At 37.3% G+C, this 20110-nt stretch overlaps 1 protein-coding gene across 22 annotated transcripts in view; it reads right to left on the reverse strand.

Annotated features, from left to right (window-relative positions):
* Nucleotides 1-20110, reverse strand: part of MAGI2 (membrane associated guanylate kinase, WW and PDZ domain containing 2) — a 1472356-nt gene that overhangs the window by 780440 nt on the left and 671806 nt on the right. The window lies entirely within an intron of this gene.

Below are 20110 nucleotides of genomic sequence, written 5' to 3' on the forward strand. Positions count from 1 at the left end.
GTACTCACCAAATGTACTAACCAAATGACTCCACAAGGGTATCTTGTCCTTTCCCTTGGGGACGCAAGGAAGGAGAGGGAGACTTCTGGGGCAGTTTGATTTTCCAGTATATGTTGACAGAGATGTATATAATTGAAAAGATTTACAACTGTGTGCAAACACAACCACACATGCTCTGCTTGAGCCTCTAAATGCATTTACCAGTGAAAATACAGTAATAGAATCATTCTAGTAAAATTATGTGTCTTTCTGATTTCCACGTTACTCTCTGGTTGAACAAGTTCCATGAAATTAATCAGTTTTTCAAGAAAAAAAAAAGAAGTAGCGTTAGAAAAAACCCATAGAATATTTGCATTATAGTAAGGATTTTGCCTTATGATATACTTGCTGCTAGGAGGCAGAAGCACAAAATATTTATTGCATTATAGTAAGGATTTTGCCTTATGATATACTTGCTGCTAGGAGACAGAAGCACAAAATATTTATGTTATAATATCAAACCACGATCAAGACAACTGATCATTTGTCATGCTTTTAGCAGTACAGTCTAAGTATATGTATCAATAAGACCTATTTCTTACCACTAATATAAGTTGCCTCTTCACTGTACTAAAGTGCAAATACAGAACACACTTAAAATGGGAGGAAATGACATATTTTATTTAATACAATGTTCCAAATGTAGTAATTATGTATCCTCAAATGGTAATTGACTAAGAAACAACAAAATAGCAAAGAACAATATTGTGTTCTAAATTCATACACTGCCCCAGTAAATGTTAAATGCACAATAAATTGTAAACATAACAACGTAAGTAGACTGGGCCTATTTTCTTCATATCATCTAAGAATAACAATAGATGATCCCATCTATTGCTCATGAATGAGAATTTGGGCAGAGCAATCAGAGGCAATAAGATAAAGATGACAAAATATACTTGACAGATTATCATTTGTCTCTGATTCTCTCAGTACAGCATCAAGTACAGCAGCATGTGATCACCCAGCTGCAGGGAGGCAAATGGAAGTTGATACCATCGTCTGAATCTATTTTGCTTTATTCTTATAATAGGGAGAAACTAAAATGTAAATGCAGACATTCAAATACCATCAGAAAAGCCTCTGACCAGAGCAAGTCAGGAGGAAACACTAAAACTTGTCTCAGGAATCACGAAGAAAGCAGATGCCTAAAGAAGCTTATGCTCCTGACCTACCTCAGCTAGTCACTATTTGCAAGACCTAAGGCAAAATGACGTGACATATTAAATGCATTTATGGTCCTGACTATTCATTCTCTCTTTATTCACTTCTCTGTCAAGTAAATTTTTGAGTTCTTCCTATAAAGATGAAGTACCTTGATCACCCTATGTAACTTGCTTTTTCCAACAGAATGAATCGAAGTCATTCTGATTTGCAAGAGATTAGTTGCCAACCTAATCTTAAGGAACCCTGTATGTTTCTGTTGTCCTTTAAGCACCTTTGCCATTGACATGAGAAGGATATGCCTAGATTAGAATGTTGGTTCCATGGAAAAGCTGAGAAACATGTATAAACAGAGCTGTCACAGCTAAGATACACCAACCAAGCCCAGCCTAGGATAGAGGCAATGGTCAGCTAGTAGATACATGAGGGATTCCAGCAGATACTAGCAAGACTCCTGAACCAAGCCCAATCTAATTCATTTGAACCCTACATGTGTGAGAAAATAAGTTCTTTGTTGTATGCAAGTGAGGTTTTTTTTTGATGGCTATATAGCAAAATTTAACTGATACATGACTTAACCTCTCTGTGCATAATTTACTTTTCGCATAAGTAGGAGGTAAATTTCCTCAAACGGTTCTTTGTAAAAGCTATACAAATCTTTAATACATTTTATGCCCCAAACTTCTGTCTATTTTGACTGGCCAAGTAATTCATATCCTTTGATCTGGGTGCAAATTGCCCAGCAGTTCTATGATTTTTTTTTTTACAATATTTTAAATGTGCTAGAAAAATTGTAAGGTATATAAAAATAACTTATATTTCTTTGTTTTACCTTTGTCAGAGAAATACAAACCACTACATGATTTCACAGCATCATATATGGGCAATCTTGATAAGGGACTTTAATAAAAGTGAGAGTCATAGAAGGTCCCCTGAAGTTTTTTAATGTGTGTTTCAAGGAAACATCCTATGCAAAGAGTAGACTGTTTTAGAAAAGATTCTGATGGTGGAAGAGATTGAAGGTGAAAGGAGAGGGACCAGCAGAGGATAAGATGGTTAGATAGCATCACTGACAGTGGACATGAATTTCAGCAAATTCTGGGAGATAGGAGGACAGGGAAGCCTGAAGTGGTGCAGTCCATGGGGTCACAAAGAGTCAGATATGAATTAGTGACTGAACAAAACAAGGAAACAACAATAGCAACAACTGAACCCTTAGGAGAAATAAATTTATAAATACATTGCAATTTTAATTTCTTTATGCAAAATATTCAACAGGCTCTAAATAACCTGTGCATTTTATTTTGTGTTGGTTCAACTACCCTTTTTCAAATATTCCATGCAATATGTTTCTTGATGCACTTTTTAAAAGCCATTCAATCATTACACGAATTATTAGATTGCACTGGCTTTCTTAGTACGTCTTACAAATAATGCTTCATAATTACTTAACAGAGAGGGCTGCAATTTTGGATGACTCACTCTCATAAAACAAATCATAGTAAAACATGTGGGTCACTGATGATTTCCCTTTGTGTTGGTTGAACTAAGCAAATTCAGATATTTAAATGAGCTCTGATTTTTTCCTTTTTTAATTTATCTGAAATGAATGAAAGAAGTAGCCTTTTTTAAAACACTGTTTCACTTAGCTTCATATTTGAAATTTGAGTTTATAGTATATACAGACAACGATTTGTAGGAGAATGTGGACCAAATGTGTGTGTGAAGTGGCAGGGAAAAGATAAGCTCTTTATAAACATAACAATGATTATTGATCATGGCTTATTTTTTAAAAACACAATTTTGGGTCAAAACACTCAAGATTTAATGGCACAAATCAGTACAAGGACAAAAAGCATCTTATATACCTAAGGAATATCAAATGTTTTTTAGTCACTAAGTCATGTCTGACTCTTTCATGACCCCATGGACTCTAGCCCTCCAGGCTCCTCTGTCTGTGGAATTTCCCAGGCAAGAATACTGGAGTGGGTTACCATTCCTTTCCAAGGGAACTTCTAGACCCAAGAATAGAATCTGAATCTCCTGTATTCGCACGCGGATTCTTTACCACTGAGCCACCAGGGAAGCCCCAATGTCAAAGGTACCAACAGCTAAATAGCTAAAAAGTATCATTGCAATGCTAAAGAAAGGCAATGCCAAAGAATGTTCAAACTATCGCACAATTGCACTCATCTCACAAGCTAGCAAAGGAATGCTCAAAATTCTCCAAGCCAGGCTTCAATAGTATGTAAACTGTGAACTTCCAGATGTTCAAGTTGGATTCAGAAAAGGAAGAGGAACCAGAGATCAAATTGCCAACATCTGCTGGATCATTGAAAAAGCAAGAAGAGTTCCAGAAAAACATCACTTTTGCTTTACTGAGTACGCCAAAGCTTTGACTGTGTGGATCACATCAAACTGTGGAAAATTCTGCAAGAGATGGGAATACCAGACTACTTGATCTGCATCCTGAGAAATCTGTATGCAGGTCAAGAAGTAACAGTTAGAACTGGACATGTAACAACAGACTGGTTCCAAATCGGGAAAGGAGTACGTCAAGGCTGTATACTGTTACCCTGCTTATTTAACTTATATGCAGAGTACATCATGTGAAATGCTGGGCTAGATGAAGCACAAGCTGGAATCAAGATTGCTGGGAGAAATATCATCAGTAACCTCAGATATGCAGATGATACCACACTCATGGCAGAAAGTGAAGAAGAACTAAAGATCCTCTTGATGAAAGTGAAAGAGGAGAGTGAAAAAGTTGGCTTAACGCTCAACATTCAGAAAACTAAGAGCATGGCATCTGGTCCCTTCACTTCATGGCAAATAGATGGGGAAATAATGGAAACAGTGAGACTATTTTGGGGGGATCCAAAATCACTGCAGATGGTGACTGCAGCCATGAAATTAAAAGATGCTTACTCCTTGGAAGAAAAGCTGTGACCAACCTAGACATCATATTAAAAAGCAGACACATTACTTTACCAACAGAGATCCATTTAGTCAAAGATATGGTTTTTCCAGTAGTCATGTATGGATGTGAGAGTTGGACTACAAAGAAAGCTGAACGCCAAAGAAGTGATGCTTTTGAACTGTGGTGTTGGAGAAGACTCTTGAGAGTCCCTTGGACTGCAAGGAGATCCAACCAGTCCATTCTGAAGATCAGCCCTGGGATTTCTTTGGAAGGAATGATGCTAAAGCTGAAACTCCAGTATTTTGGCACCTCATGCGAAGAGTTGACTCATTGGAAAAGACTCTGATGCTGGGAGGGATTGGGGGCAGGATGAAAAGGGGACGACAGAGGATGAGATGGCTGGATGGCATCACCGACTCGATGGATGTGAGTCTGAGTGAACTCCGGGAGTTTGTGATGGACAGGGAGGCCTGGCATGCTGCGATTCATGGGGTAGCAAAGAGTTGGACACGACTGAGCGACTGAACTGAACTGAACTAATACATTATCACTCTTTTGCTCTATGTTGACATTTGCATTCTGGTACAAAAGCAGTGGTGGGTATCACTGCTTCTGTCTTGTCACAAATCAAGGAAGTGGCACAAGTCTGTACTAATGCATTATATTCTAATTTTTATGACTAAAACAGAAGAAATTTATTCTCTTATAGTTCTGTTTGCTAGATGTTAGTCATTATATTATTTACCACCAGGCACCTATAATAGAATGCATTATATTCTAATTTTTATGACTAAAACAGAAGAAATTTATTCTCTTATAGTTCTGTTTGCTAGATGTTAGTCATTATATTATTTACCACCAGGCACCTTCCCAGGCACCTTCCCTGTTTGCTAGATGTTAGTCATTATATTATTTACCACCAGGCACCTTACCACCAGGCACCTTCCACCCAGGCACCAGCGTCTGCCTGCAATGCAGGAGACCCAGGTTCGATCCCTGGGTTGGGAAGATTACATGGAGAAGGAAATGGCACCCCACTCCAGTACTCTAGCCTGGAAAATTCTATGGACTGAGGAGCCTGGTAGGCTACAGTCCATGATGTTGCAAAGAGTCAGACACGATTGAGCTATTTCACTCACTCACTCACCAGGCACTGGGGGGAAAATGCTGCCTTTTAAGAATGTCCTTGACTTAACATTAAAAATTTTATTTAATCACAATTCTTGAGCATGCCTTTTAATATTTTGTGTGAAAAAATGAGAAATACACATATCTCCCTTCTGTCTCATACCAAAGTATTATGGTTATCTTAAAAAAAAAAATGCCCATGCAATTGTGTGAGTGCAAGCTGAACTAACTACTTTTTTATGGAGTATTATTTTTACCTGAAAGAATGACTGACAAACTACTGTTACTCAGACTTGGGATCTGGCAGACATTTTCTTGAACATAAACAAAATAAGCCTGTTAATTCAAAGAAAACAACTGACAATGATTGTTTTCAGTGATAAAATTTGAACTTTTGAGCTAAAATTAGTATTTGGGGAAACTTCAATCAACCACTGTCAATTTGACAGCTTGTCAATACAAAAAGTATTTTCTAATTAGATTGATGGTGAAATTAATGAGGTGTCTTTTCACAATGAAAAATGTCAACATTTGAAATATCTGTATAACTCAATGAAACAATGAGCAATGTATGCATAAAATAGTCAAAGTACAAGTTATACCAATAGAATTAAACTTAAGTATTAAAAACTCATTGATAACGGTTTCAATTCTACACTGCAACAAAACTTTAAAGAACTACCACTTAACAGATTTTGGTACAGCATCATTAAAGAATATTCACAATTATCTAAAAAGATACTAAAATACTTCTTCCTTTTCCAACTACATATCTGTGTCAGGACAGATTTTCTTCATATTCTTCAACTAACACACTGTATCACAACAGATTGAATGCAGAAACAGATATGAGAATCCAGCTGTCTCCTATTCAGCCAGAAATAAAAGAGCTTTGCAAAAATGTTAAAGAATATAATTTTTACATGATTTTGTTTTGGAAAATATAGTTATCTTTCATTAAAATATTTTTGTTATAAAGGAACAGATTATACTTTTTAAAATAATAAATACTTGTAAAATAATTTAGTTTTAGTTTCAAATAAAATAAATATTGATAAGATATAACTCACATCTAGAAAAGTTTATTTGGGGTCCTCAATAATTTTTAATAGTGTAAATGGGTTTGGAGACCAAAGTACTTGGAACTAAGTGATAATGGAAAAACAGTGATAATAGAAAATCTATTCAAGTTCTACCTAGTTTGACCGAATGCTCATGCTTTTCCCACATGACTACAATGCATTCCCTTACAGATATACTACAGAGATTGACATTTCCGAGAAACAGAGGCATTATTTTCTCAATTGTTGACTTGCTAAGTTGTGTATGATTCTTTGTGACCCCATGAACTGTAGCATACCAGGCTTCCCTGTCTGTCCTTCACTATCTCCCAGAGTTTGCTCAAGGGAAAAAAAAAAAAAGGTACCACAGTGATTCAGTGTTATTTGAAATACATTTCAGGTTTTTAGGAACCATACACTGTGTGCATGACTCATCTATAACATAATTTAAACAACATTATTACTGTTATTTCAGTCACAGAGACATGAAACAATTTTCCCTATTAACATGCAATGTGCTACCTGGGAAAGGTCATGTTGCTGTTTGTTTGTTTGTTTTTTCCCCCAAAAGATTGAGACTATAATACTAAAGCAAAAGTGAACTATGCTTTTAAGAATTTGCTCAGTTAAATTAAAAATTACATCCTTAAAATTGGCTTTTATACTATTTGATGCAATATTTTATTGTTTTCTGGTGAGACATATGCAACTAGTTTTAATTCCATAGGTATTTTTCCAATTAGGGCAATTTCTATCTTTTTAGATAAAAACATCTGACTTGTTCAACAAGTCATGTTATAGTATATATGCCCATTTTCCCATTATCAAGAATATCTGTGTGCCTAATTTATTAACAAATCATTAGTCTTTCTACCTCAAAACTGCAGGATAATATAAAATTTCAAAAGATACATTTTATGGTATTAGTATGATTAAGGATGTTATGATAACTTAAAAAAAAATAGTGCAAGTTTCATTCCCAGTGAAATCTAAAAAGAAATGCTCATGGTAGTTCAAGTAGCGGAGAAGGCAATGGCAGCCCACTACAGTACTCTTGCCTGGAGAATCCCATGGGCAGAGGAGCCTGGTGGGCTACAGTCCATGGGGTCGCTAAGAGTCGGATACGACTGAGCTACTTCACTTTCACTTTTCACTTTCATACTTTGGAGAATGAAATGGCAACCCACTCCAGTGTTCTTGCCTGGAGAATTCCAGGGACAGGGGAGCCTGGTGGGCTGCCGTCTATGGGGTCGCACAGAGTCAGACACGACTGAAGCGACTTAGCAGCAGCAGCAGCAGCAGTTCAAGTAGACAGTTGTCTTTAACTTCATCAGTAATACAATAGAACTTTAATACCAGTTGGACCAGTGATTTGCTTTGGCTCCATCCCTTCATTCTTTCTGGAGTTATTTCTCCACTGATCTCCAGTAGCATATTGGGCACCTACTGACTGGGGAGTTCCTCTTTCAGTATCCTATCATTTTGCCTTTTCATACTGTTCATGGGGTTCTCAAGGCAAGAATACTGAAGTGGTTTGCCATTCCCTTCTCCAGTGGACCACATTCTGTCAGATCTCTCCACCGTGACCTGCCCATCTTGAGTGGCCCCAGGGGCATGGCTTAGTTTCATTGAGTTAGACAAGGCTGTGGTCCTAGTGTGATTAGATTGACTAGTTTTCTGTGAGTATGGTTTCAGAGTGTCTGCCCTTAGTATGATCTAATTGTTTCCAACACAGAGGAGAATTTAAACCTAAATTGCCATAGCCTGGTGTTATCTATATAAATCCATACCATAATTATGGGAAATTTTTTCATTTGCTGAAAATTTTCTTGTTGCTCTGATTGAGCTTGAGTAATAGAAAAAAGCTCAAATTTATGGCCAGACTCAGAGCAGGCATGACCATTATATCTACTACTGTGGGCAGGAATCCCTCAGAAGAAATGGAGTGGCCATAATGGTCAACAGAAGAGTCCGAAATGCAGTACTTGGATGCAATCTCAAAAACGACAGAATGATCTCTGTTCGTTTCCAAGGCAAACCATTCAATATGACGGTAATCCAAGTCTATGCCCCAACCAGTAACGCTGAAGAAGCTGAAGTTGAACGGTTCTATAAAGACCTACAAGACCTTTTAGAACTAACACCCAAAAAAGATGTCCTTTTCATTATAGGGAACTGGAATACAAAAGTAAGAAGTCAAGAAACACCTGGAGTAACAGGCAAATTTGGCCTTGGAATATGGAATGAAGCAAAGACTAATAGAGTTTTGCCAAGAAAATGCACTGGTCATAGCAAACACCCTCTTCCAACAACACAAGAGAAGACTCTACACATGGACATCACCAGATGGTCAACACCGAAATCAGATTGATTATATTCTTTGCAGCCAAAGACGGAGAAGCTCTATACAGTCAGCAAAAACAAGACCAGGAGCTGACTATGGCTCAGATCATGAACTCCTTATTGCCAAATTCAGACTTAAATTGAAGAAAGTAGGGAAAACCACTAGACCATTCAGGTATGACCTAAATCAAATCCCTTATGATTATACAGTGGAAGTGAGAAATAGATTTAAGGGCCTAGATATGATAGATAGAGTGCCTGATGAACTATGGAATGAGGTTCGTGACACTGTACAGGAGACAAGGATCAAGACCATCCCCATGGAAAAGAAATGCAAAAAAGCAAAATGGCTGTCTGGGGAGGCCTTACAAATAGCTATGAAAAGAAGAGAAGTGAAAAGTAAAGGAGAAAAGGAAAGATATAAGCATCTGAATGCAGAGTTCCAAAGAATAGCAAGAAGAGAAAAGAAAGTCTTCCTCAGAGATCAATGCAAAGAAATAGAGGAAAACAACAGAATGGGAAAGACTAGAGGTCTCTTCAAGAAAATTAAAGATACCAAGGGAACATTTCATGCAAAGATGGGCTTGATAAAGGACAGAAATGGTATGGACCTAACAGAAGCAGAAGATATCAAGAAGAGGTGGCAAGAAGACACAGAAGAACTGTACAAAAAGATCTTCATGTCCCAGATAATCACGATGGTGTGATCACTGACCTAGAGCCAGACATCCTGGAATATGAAGTCAAGTGGGCCTTAGAAAGCATCACTACAAACAAAGCTAGTGGAGGTGATGGAATTCCAGTGGAGCTATTTCAAATCCTGAAAGATGATGCTGTGAAAGTGTTGCACTCAATATGCCAGCAAATTTGGAAAACTCAGCAGTGGCCACAGGACTGGAAAAGGTCTGTTTTCATTCTGATCCCAAAGAAAGGCAATGCCAAAAAATGCTCAAACTACCGCACAATTGCACTCATCTCACATGCTAGTAAAGTAATGCTCAAAATTCTCCAAGCCAGGCTTCAGCAATATGTGAACCGTGAACTTCCAGATGTTCAAGCTGGTTTTAGAAAAGGCAGAGGAACCAGAGATCAAATTGCCAACATCCACTGGATCATGGAAAAAGCAAAAGAGTTCCAGAAAAACATCTATTTCTGCTTTCTTGACTATGCCAAAGCCTTTGACTGTGTGGATCACAATAAAGTGTGGAAAATTCTGAAAGAGATGGGAAGACCAGACCACCTGACCTGCCTCTTGAGAAACGTGTATGCAGGTCAGGAAGCAACAGTTAGAACTGGACATGGAACAACAGACTGGTTCCAAATAGGAAAAGGAGTACGTCAAGGCTGTATATTCTCACCCTGCTTATTAACTTATATGCAGAGTACATCATGAGAAACGCTGGACTGGAAGAAACAAGCTGGAATCAAGATTGCCAGGAGAAATATAAATAACCTCAGATATGCAGATGACACCATCCTTATGGCAGAAAGTGAAGAGGATCTAAAAAGCCTCTTGATGAAAGTGAAAGAGGAGAGTGAAAAAGTTGGCTCTAAGCTCAACATTCAGACAATGAAGATCATGGTATCTGGTCCCATCACTTCATGGGAAATAGATGGGGAAACAGTGGAAACAGTGTCAGACTTTATTTTGGGGGGCTCCAAAATCACTGCAGATGGTGACTGCAGCCATGAAATTAAAAGACGCTTACTCCTTGGAAGGAAAGTTATGTCCAACCTAGATAGCTATTCAAAAGCAGAGACATTACTTTGCCAACAAAGGTCCGGCTTGTCAAGGATATGGTTTTTCCTGTGGTCATGTATGGATGTGAGAGTTGGACTCTAAAGAAGGCTGAGCGCTGAAGAATTGATGCTTCTGAACTGTGGTGTTGGAGAAGACTCTTGAGAGTCCTTTGGACTGCAAGGAGATCCAACCAGTCCATTCTGAAGGAGATCAGCTCTGGGATTTCTTTGGAAGGAATGATGCTAAAGCTGAAACTCCAGTACTTTGGCCACCTCATGCGAACAGTTGACTCACTGGAAAAGACTCTGATGCTGGGAGGGAGTGGGGGCAGAAGGAGAAGGGGACGACAGAGGATGAGATGGCTTGATGGCATCACTGATTGATGGATGTGAGTCTGAGTGAACTCCGGGAGTTGGTGATGGACAGGCAGGCTTAGGGTGCTGAGATTCATTGGGTTGCAAAAAGTCAGACACGACTGAGCGACTGAACTGAACTGAACTGGACCAGTGATTTACTTATTGGCGACAAAATAGATATGTAAATATGATATTGAAGAACGATTCACCCGTCATAAAAATCATTGGCTCTTAGATGAAATACCATGTACTTCCAGGAAAAAAAGGAAAAAAATGAGAGAAATCTATGCTACTACAGCCAAAGTGAATAAATAAGAGATGAGGAATTTATGAAAATACAAAAATAAAATTGTCCCATTAACAGATCTACTGTATATGCACAGGACTACTTACAGATTTTAAAAAACATGCACGTTAGATGGCACACATCTAGAAAATCTAGGCAACACAAAACATATTGGACAACATACAAAAAGAGACACTCAACTTAGCTCACCTAATTAAACAGCACCTAGACCTCAAAGAGACTTCAGAGAAGACTGATCTTTATCAAGTATTATTATTTTTTTAATCAGGTGAATTTTTTTCCACTGAAATTATAGATGGGACCATAATAGATATATCAGAAAAAAGTGGAGCTTCAGTGCTTTAGTTGGGGGTTGGGAGGCTTTCTTTTAGCCATCTCTCCAGTCCCTGAAGGGACTTCCCAGGTAGTTCAGTGGTAAAGAAGTTGACTGCCAAGGCAGGAGATGCGAGTTTGTTCTCTGGGTCGGGAAGATCCCCTGGAGAAGAAAATGACAATCTACTCCAATATTCTTGCCTGGGAAATCCCATGATTCAAGGAGCCTGTAGGCTACAGTCATGGGGTCTCAAAGAGTTGGACATGACTTAGTGACTAAACAGTGGCAGCATCCAGTCCTTAAATACTTGACAATCTCTCCACAGGCTAAAAATCACTGAACTTAAATACAGAGATGCATGGTGTTTGGGATTGGAGGTAGGTAGTCAGTGACATGAAATGAATTTATAGAGAATAATGAGGCAAGCTGGGGGATGTTTTAAATGACATTGTGAAAGCAATAACAAAGCCAGGTGTACATGATCTCACCAATGAAATGAGAAATTTTGGGGGATTCCCAGAGAAGGACAGAGCTGTAAAATCAGGCAGATCAACAGCGAGGTCACAAATTGCTTATGCAGGAGACACTGGCACAGCAGGCACAAAAGCAAAATCAGTAATCTGTCATACACAGTATGAACTCTATTCTTTAAATTTTTCTGGTTTAAAGCACCTTGCGTTGGTTTATAATTATTTCCTAAGAATCATTCCTAGGGCTTAAACAGTGTTCTCTTTCGGAAGATCCAGGAAAACGATTTCTTAGTGCTTTAAGTATGTGCCCACCTCCTCAGTAACTTTTGTTTTTATTTACTAGGCACCTACCACTCAGCAAAAGTAACTATAAACGTGAACATGTTTCCCTCTTCATGCTCGTAATTAAAGTAATTGCAGCCCACTCTTGGTAAGAAGATATGACTATATAACATGTACATAAATTACTGGCTTTATTCTGGAATGTATATATAGAGAGATATATTCTGGAATGTATGTGTATATATATATTCTGGAATGTATGTGTGTGTGTATATATATAAATATATAAAACCTTATCACTGTTATTGCCTCACTTCAGCTTTACCATTTAATGGTAATTTGTGTTTTTCTTTTTACCATATGTATCTTTTTTAACTTTAGAGAAAATTTTAGACAAAGTAGGATATCAATAAATGTATATTTTATTATTATTTATTTTTTGTTGATATATGGTTGATTCACAATGTGTGTTAGTTTCAGGGGTACAGCACAGTGACTCAGATATATCTGAGTCTATGCATACACTTTTTCAGGTTATGGTCCATTATAGGTTATTATAAGATATTGAATGTCATTTCCTGTGTTACACAGTAAATTCTTGCTGCTAATCTATTTTATATATAGTGTTGTATATCTATTAATCTCATACTTTTGATTTATCCCTCTCCTCCTCCCTTTCCCCTTTGGTAATCATGTTTGTTTTCTATGTCTATGAGTATATTTTGGTTTTGTATATAGATTCATTTGTATTATTTTTAAAATTCCATATATAAGTGATCAGATCAGATCAGATCAGTCGCTCAGTCGTGTCCGACTCTTTGCGACCCCATGAATCGCAGCACACCAGGCCTCTCTGTCTATCACCAACTCCCAGAGTTCACTCAGACTCATGTCCATCGAGTCAGTGATGCCATCCAGCCATCTCATCCTCTGTCGTCCCCTTCTCCTCTTGCCCCCAATCCCTCCCAGCATCAGTCTTTTCCAATGAGTCAACTCTTCGCATGAGGTGGCCAATATATAAGTGATATCACATAATATTTGTCTCTGTCTGACTTACTTCACTTAGTATAATATTCTCTAGTTTCATCTATGTTGCTGCAAATGGCAATATTTCCTTCTTCTTTATAAATAAATAATATTCTAAATGGATGATATCTTAATCTTGTTTCCTAAGTAGTACTAATGAATGTATGTATATATATATTTTTTTCCATCATATACAAAAATGATGGTACTTATAAATCAGCACAGACCCTTTACTCTGCTTGGTTGCCTCATGTAAACAACAGCATATGCATGTGAGATGACTGACCAGCTCTAGAAAGAATAAAACCAGCTGGCTTCTAAGAAATTATGCTCAGAAATTTGGCCCAGAATTTCAGCATCACTGACACCCATCAATTAAGTAAATCAGGCTAGATTCTTTTTGCTTAATTTTTAAACAAAGTATACTTAACTATGATTTTATTTAATAAAATGAGCATACAAAAGTAAAAAGTACAGCGAAGAAAAATATGGTCAAAGCAAGTAGAGAAAGAACCTTCAAAATATGATATTTGGCAAAACTAATACAATTATGTAAAGTTTAAAAATAAAATAAAATTAAAAAAAATATGTTAGCTAACTCTTAACTATCACAATGTTTGAAACCTGAGGAGAACATTGTTCTCCAACTCAGGGCTTGAAAATAGAAATAAAGGCAATGTTGCTGCTCAATTCAGACAGGACATCAACTACTCAATTCAGTAGTTAAAAGGCTGTTGGGTTACTTAACCAACACTGAAAAAAATACAGTCTGTGGCATACTGGGCCAGGATTTGAAGATAGAAAAAAGCAAGGAATGTAGCCATTTCCATGCAGGAATTTCTAACTTGACTGTGTGTGAATCTACAAATATAAATAGTAATTATAACAAGACATTTTTTTATAAGTCATTTTCACAAGTTGTAATACTTTCATTGAGAAAGTAAGAGTTCATAAGAGTTCTAAGAATTCAAATAATCTAAGCTGTTTTATGGAAGAGGAAGCTTCTGAATTGATTAGAAAAATCGGAAGATTCTGATGCAAGTTGGGTGACAATTTCAGGTAAAAGAAGCAGTATTCACAAGGCTATAGGAGCTCCCCATTTTGGCTAGAGCAGAGACCTCTTATATAAAAGAATATGTTAAGAAAAGGGAGTGGTCCAGATCATAAATGGTTTTATAGACCAGATAAAAGAGCACTTGGTCTAAAAGTTAATCATATTGAGGAATCTTGATTTAAAAATTCCAGACTGTGATCTAATTTGTTTTTTCTGTGTGTGTGTGTGTGTGTGTGTGTGTGTGTGTGTGTGTATGTTAGTCGCTCAGTTGTGTCTGATTCTCTATGATTCCACAGACTATAGTCTGCCAGGCTCCTCTGTCCATGGAATTCTCCAAGCAAAAACACTGGACTGGGTTGCCATTTCTTTCTTCAGGGGCTCTTCCCAACCCAGGGATCAAACCCTGGTCTCCTGCATTGCAGGCAGGTTCTTTGCCATCTGAGCCACCAGGGAAGATTGATCTAACTTGTAAATGCTGTAAATTTAGAAAAGTGGCATTTCATTGCCATTCAATAATTAAAGAAAAAATACAGTACCTAGTTAATTAGCAAGGCTTCAGTGGATTCTGGCCTGGAGAATCCCATGGGGTGGCAAAGAATTGGACACAACTGAGCAACTTTCACTTTCAGTGTTAGCAGAACTGGGTTTGAATCTTAGCTTTGTTTCTTGACCTCAGAAAACTTACTTAATATCTGTGTATCTCACCCTCATTATCTCTAAAATAGGGATACTAATTATACATTACAGTCATTTAGAATCAGAATTAACTCAAACAAAGCAGAATACTTGGCAACACTCAACCTTTCTATGTGATATATACATATTGACACCAACACTCGTTCACACAAAAATATTACCTATAATTTGTTAGCTATCTTGCCAGCCATGCCAAGCAAGAAACTTAAAATTTACCTTATCACAAGGTATTTCTTTCTAATTACTGATCAAAGGATGATGATTAGGACTAGAAAACAATCTGCAGTAACTGCATTAATGAGAAATATAAACGTAAGAAACTGAAATGCTTTTTGTGGGACAGAGAGCTTAAACGAATAAGTTATTAATAAATAAATAAAACAATCCCTTCCGTTGACCAAAATCCTTTCTAAGGTTACCCAGATAGTCTCTCTCTTATTTGTCAATGAATATGTAGGAATTACGGCACTGAAAGAGGTCTAAAAATGTCACTGAACCCATTTCTCTCCTCCAGCTGGGACCATGCTAACAGAAGCAGCCTCAAGGAATTCCTTTACCATTGATTTTTAAAACCCTCAAAGAAATTGATTCTTGTTTTCCATCATAACCTTTTGCAAGGTTCAATGGCTTGCTTTGTCAGAAAGTCCTTTCTCACTACCAAATTAAATCCCTCTTATCTATCCTATCATGTTTTGATTTCAGTTTCATTAGAGTGTGTCAGATACTGAAATTTAAAAAAAATCAATTTCATAAACATTCACTAAAATTCAGTAATATCCCTTGGCCTGAATTGCTTTTTGATAAGATCCCATGCCATCTCTCTTAAAGAAGAATGATTTGTTTACTCAAAGCTTGAATAAAAATGTAAAGACTGCATTTTCCAGATGTCCAAAAGAAAATCTCCCATTTCAGATGTTGCTCTAGAATCTTGCCTCTCATTCATCAAGAGGATACATTTAATACCCTTTCCTTTAAGTCTGTAGCTTGTTTGTAACCAACATATTGTGACAAGTGATGCAATGTTACTTCCAAGGAAAGGCTGGGAAAAGCAATTCAACTTCATGGGCATGGGACCCTGAGTCAGCATGTAAATAACTTAATTATCCTCAGGTGGCCATGCTATGAGGAAGCCCAAACTAGCCTGTATGGCTTAACCACATGGAGAAGCCCCAACACTACACAGAGATACTGAGATGCCCAACCAGCTTCCCACTGCTCCAACCCTCTGCTATTCTAGCCCCAGTTACTACGTGGCTGCAACTGCCCAACTACTGCAACTGTGGGTCAAAGTCCTAATCCACAGAAATCATGAGAAATAATAAAGTGACTACTGTTATTTTAAATCATTGTGATTTGGGATGACTTGTTTTACAGTAATAGTGCCTAGAACATCCCCTTAACTAGAATACTGTAGAGATGTATGTCTAAAATATTAGAGCTAGTAACTGTAAAGAAAGATAAAATCAATGAGCTAAAACCAATCAAAGAAATACAAAATCAATTTGTATTTTGAAACCAAAATACAAAAAGGGGCATTAACACATTTTAAAATGTACTTTATTGTGATAAAGCATCTGAAGGTGCTGTGCAATCTGTAATGCACTACACAAACACTAAATGATCTGGCTAAATGATAGAATGGATTCTACAATACAAATGCAAAACCTTGGAATAAGAATTTTTGTCATCCTTCAAGATTTGAAGCAAATGGTACCTTCTTTGGATGCCTTCTCTGGTACTCTCAGAAAAGGTTATTCTTTTTTCTGTGCCTACAGGGTATCTTGCACTTCTACAACTCCTGTTATAATATAAAATATAATCTTTTTGTTTATTTTTGCATATCTCTCTCTCTACCTAGTTTGTAACTTTCTTGAAGATTGGTCTGTGTATTATTTATCTTTGTGTTTCTACACAGTGATAAATGCTAACACAATACCTTGTCACATAGTTAGCACTAATACATGTGTGGTGAATAAACAAATGAATGAATACTTGAATGAATATTTCTGGCACATATAGTATGGGTATGGCCTTCCACCAAAGATGTTTAAAACATAGGTGAATAATTGATTTCAATTTTCAAAAGACAAACAGCCTCTAAAACACAATGGGAGAGATATCTGCCTTCCCATTTTTAATCTCCACACTGAACAGTTCCATTTCTATGAACTATTTCAGGGAAGAATTTCCAGGTCATTCAATTGTTTTTTTGTCCTTCCGTCTGAAAAGTTTCTGCAACTCTGAAGCCCTCACGTTCCTTATTGATTATACTAATCTTTCATACGTATCTACTTTCTGTGTGCTAGTGTTATTTTTTTTTTTCAGTTTCAAGATAATGGTCATTCCTTAACTTGGAATATTAGAAAATTATTGTACATAAAAAGAAAGAAGGAAATATCAAAGCTTAATGTTCTTATGTTTTTTCCTTATGTGGATATTTTAACATGATTGGGAACAAACAATAATCAAGCTGTGTTTTCAACACTATAAAATCTACTGATATCCCATATCTGCTATGGAATTTCTTTATAAATGAGTCAAATTATCTTCCATGACCATTTTTTAAAGGGAGAATATTGTTAGTCACTACCAATATTTCTCTTATGTGAATAGCAATCACATTCTTATTCAATATTTTTATTTTAGTTTTACTTGGATACTATTGTATTATCTCCTCTTTTTATTCTTACTTCACAGTAATTCACTTGAAGTATTTTGTTTCTATTGGTACTTGCCAGGTATCCCGAATTTAGTGTCATCTGCAAATCCTCTTGTTAATCTGGTGGATTCATCTTCCAGAATATGAATTAAGAAGTCTAAATATTAAAGCATGGTATTAATTTCTTTATTACCTGCTGGTTCCACCTATAATAGTTAATCTTGTATTTTTCTTAATTTTTATTTGTATGAAATTATGACTACTGGGAATTTTGCATGAGTCTAATTTAATGAAGCAAAAAGAAAACCTTTCATTATGAATTTATGCTTAATGGATAAAATTTATTTTGTATTAGCATGCATTCTGCAAGGAGAGAATGCCTGTGCCTGTACTTTTTAAAATTTAGATGTGAAAGGGTTTTAAAACATTAAAATAATTTAGTGATATAGGCCTAGTCCTTCTTGATAGAGACTAACAGTTAAAACAACTGTAATAATAGTACCTTCTGGGCTTCCCTGGTGGCTCAGTGTTAAAGAATCCACCAGTCAATGCATGAGACATGGGTTCAATCCCTGTTCTTGGAAGATCCCACATGCCACAGAGCAACAAAGCCTGTGAGGCATAACTACTGAGCCTATAAGCCACAACCTTTGAGCCCTCGTGCCACATCTACTGAAGTCTGTGCATTCTAGAGTTGGTGCTCTGAAACAAGAGAAGCTATCGCAATGAGTCCATACAGTACAACTAGAGAGCAACCTCTACTTGTCGCAGCTAGAGAAAAGCCCATGCAGCAACAAACACCCAGCACAGTGAAAAATAAAGAAATAAAATCATAAGAAAAGTCTCGCACTATTAAAAAAGAATTGTAGCTTCTGCTTACTGCAAAATTAGAAGCTGTTAACCATTTTTCCCAGACCCTTTTCATACTGATAATTAGAACTAAAATAGCTTACCATGTAACAGGGCCACTGTGGTATTTAACATATATGCTCAAACGACCACACAATTGCACTCATCTCACACGATAGTAAAGTAATGCTCAAAATTCTCCAAGCCAGGCTTCAGCAATACATGAACCGTGAACTTCCAGATGTTCAAGATGGTTTTAGAAAAGGCAGAGGAACCAGAGATCAAATTGCCAACATCCACTGGATTATCGAAAAAGTAAGAGTTCCAGAAAAACATCTATTTCTGCTTTATTGAAGCCTTTGACTGTGTGGATCACAATAAACTGTGGAAAATTCTGAAAGAGATGGGAATACCAGACCACCTGACCTGCCTCTTGAGAAACCTATATGCAGGTCAGGAAGCAACAGTTAGAACTGGACATGGAACAACAGACTGGTTCCAAATAGGAAAAGGAGTACGTCAAGGCTGTATATTCTCACCCTGCTTGTTTAACTTGTATGCAGAGTACATCATGAGAAACGCTGGGCTGGAAGAAACACAAGCTGGAATCAAGATTTCCGGGAGAAATATCAATAACCTCAGATACGCAGATGACCACCACCCTTATGGCAGAAAGTGAAGAGGAACTAAAAAGCCACTTGATGAAATTGAAAGTGGAGAGTGAAAAAGTTGGCTTAAAGCTCAACATTCAGAAAACGAAGATCACGGCATCTGGTCCTGCCGGGAGCTGGCATATTGCATATTGAGTGCATATTGCATATTGAGTGCAGCACTTTCACAGCATCATCTTTCAGGATCTGGAATAGCTCAACTGGAAGTCCATCACTGCCAGGAGCCAGCGTGAGAAACTCCGCCCATGGCAAAGGTCATGAGGAAGGAGGCTCGGCATATGCAAAGGCGGGATCGAGCCTCAGGAGTCCCCCTGGAAATTCTCGAGCATCTACCCCCAAAACCAGAGTCTGCCTACTTTCTGCTTTGTGCTTTCACCTACACCTCTGACTTTACAGGGGACTGTCCCCCACTACCTCTCTCTGAAAAAAGAGTTAGCTTATAGCTCCAGTTAATAATTCCTGGGTGTGACAGTGTTTCAACCTATAAATTCCTTCGGAAATCCTCTAGCCTGTCTGAATAGGTTTTTCGGGCCACATGTGATTGTTCAGAGCCTCCCAACTGTGATAGGCAGGAGATGTTCTAAACTGTCTAAACACAGATTCCTTTGAGTAGTTAAAAGATTGATTAGAAATTGTATTGGTGAAGGGTTTTTCACTTTTTGGGCCAATATTTGCTGCTAAGTCTCCATATCCCTTATCTGCTGTGTCTCTGGCAGTGTATTGATTAATATAATTGGTGTAAGCAGTAGCTTTAATGTTTGTAATCTTGGACCCTTGAGTTAATTCTTTTTCTTGTTATAGCCCACCACACCTTTGCCCTATAGGAATGCAACTTTAATGCTTTTGGAGGGTGGCGCCTGACTAATCACCTTTAGAGAAAAATAAGTTTTCTGAAGAAAGGGTCTTAAAATGTTAACAGGCCTCCGGGCCAGAAGATGATGCAAATCACCTAAACTTTTGCATATGATAAGTTTGCAGGAAGAAAGCCTGGCTTACTGCATGACTCTTCTCCTTCCCCCATTATCCTCTAT

Source organism: Bos grunniens, chromosome 4 (genome assembly GCF_055505025.1).
Source record: "Bos grunniens cultivar Pamir isolate PY7600 chromosome 4, Bosgru_T2T1.0, whole genome shotgun sequence".
In the NCBI taxonomy this organism is placed as follows: Eukaryota; Metazoa; Chordata; class Mammalia; order Artiodactyla; family Bovidae; genus Bos; species Bos grunniens.